Genomic DNA, 1,936 nt, shown 5'->3' on the forward strand with positions numbered 1-1,936 from the left:
ACTTCAAGAAAAGACTGTTTCCTTACTGCCTGATACCTCTGAACCTTTAACAGGTGCCATTCTAATGAGATATCGGTCGGTTTTCACCCCAGCTGCAGTTTTAAATGTTGCAAATGTGCTCTGTATCAGTATATCACCTCATGGTCACTTCCTCCTCACTACTTTGCCTTCGGCTTCTTTCCCCCGTCCATTTAATCCCTGTGTTAAGTGTGGAACTTCCTTCATCCCTGTCTGTAAGTTTCCCATCTGTAGCCAACTGTGCACATTATGTTTAAAGACATTAATGTGTTAATTCATCTTTATTTAAAGTAAACCCTAGAGGAGTTTTGGAAACCAAACCCGTGCTGTGAAACAAGATATGAACAACGTTTTAGGAAACAAACAAAAATCTTCAACTTTTAGGGATTTTTTTATTGACTGACGTGCACATGCAAAAGTTACTGCCCTGATAAAACGCTTCTTTACAACCTTAAGATCGTTGCACACTCCTGCTTGTGTGTGTGGATTAGAGACACACGCACTGCCGTTAGAAGTATCGCCAACTTCAGTCAATCAGCAGTAGCAAACACCCACGTGCCGCACCCATAATCACGCTCTGAGCCTTCGCGTGTGGCTGCGCTCTAGAAACGCGCGCGTCGGTCAGACATGTCACTCCGCCTCTCCCCCTCTAGGAGCTGCAAGCGCAAGCGGACATACTGACTGTTCCTCGCGCGTTCGCCGTCTCGGGACATCCGCGTCAAGACGACGAGCTCGAGAAGGCCCATGTCTCGATTGTCGCAAGCGCCGTGAAGGAGAAGGAGAAGGAGAAAAAGAAAACGACGTTTGGAGACCTGCCGCGAGACACCTTTGCTACGCTCGCAGACCCGGACGGGGTCCACCGGCCGCGAGGTGTGCTGGTCTCGAGAGGAGAGCCCGACCCTTGCTTAGGTCTCGCGGCATGAGTTACACCGACACGCGCTGTAATACAGTCAAGGTCTTCAGCGTGAGAGACACGTGGCCCCTGGCTGCCTCGCGCCCGTCTCCCAGCCCTCCACGGACACAGACGCCATCTAGTGTCGAGACGCACGCGACAACCACAGGCGCTCGGGTAGTTTATAAAGGAGCGAAGTTGAATCAGTAGATTAAATCAACAACTCAACAAAACAAACAGGTTAGACTGACAAAATAAGAGACTCAGCTTTAATTCAGACCGCATGTGTCACTCAATACACAACGGAAACACCAAACTTGAAATCTTTTTTAAGGATGTTTTGTTTTGGCGACTTAAATTTAGTCGAACTTGTGTCACAGTAGTTATGGGAGGAGGCTCCCCCCACTGAACCTGTGGGAAAAATATATACAGAAACAGGATAATGCAGACACGACCACATACAAGCACCACTGGAATATGATTCTATGTAATAGCATATTACACAAGGCCTTAATATGCAAATTTGCCTGCTTACATATAAAAATGATTGGTGTATGCGCGCTGTGAGGTCACGGACATCATCTGGTCTTCCAGATTCAGGGAGAATCAGAGCATGAACACATGAAGTAGCACACACACACCCGTGTTACTCAAAATAATAGCGTAACCGCTGAACATTACATGTCAAAGGGTCATCCGTTTGGAATATATTGCAAGGTCTTTCAATTTTTAGCAATACAGAAATTATAGTTATTCTTATTAATTTATATTAATCATTAAAAATTACATCTATAGCTTTTTGTCTGTATTTTGCAGCCCTAACACACACACACACACACACACACCAAAGAGGGTCAAATTTCTTTGACATGCGTTCCTCTGACAAAAAATGAAGGACGGAAGATAGGTGTGTGTGTGTGTGTGTGTGTGTGTACGCTCCAGCCGATCCTACCCTATCAAACCTCTCCAGAAATACCTGCACTAAAACCACCTGCGTCGGGTAAATGTGACATGCAACTCTTATAA

General features: G+C 45.8%; 1 protein-coding gene across 7 annotated transcripts in view; it reads right to left on the reverse strand.

The window, feature by feature from the left end:
- Positions 1-1,165: 1,165 nt before the first annotated feature.
- adar (adenosine deaminase RNA specific) overlaps positions 1,166-1,936 on the reverse strand; it is a 16,605-nt gene continuing 15,834 nt past the window's right edge. For 6 of the 7 annotated variants that reach the window (XM_081695652.1, XM_081695653.1, XM_081695657.1 and 3 more), the window contains one exon: positions 1,166-1,936. This exon is cut by the window's right edge and continues 929 nt beyond it. The gene's annotated coding sequence lies outside the window, so the exon portion shown is untranslated. The other variant, XR_014116781.1, reaches the window with a different exon arrangement.

The sequence above is a fragment of the Electrophorus electricus genome, chromosome 14, assembly GCF_041902795.1.
Source record: "Electrophorus electricus isolate QZ-2024a chromosome 14, ASM4190279v1, whole genome shotgun sequence".
NCBI classification, from domain to species: Eukaryota; Metazoa; Chordata; class Actinopteri; order Gymnotiformes; family Gymnotidae; genus Electrophorus; species Electrophorus electricus.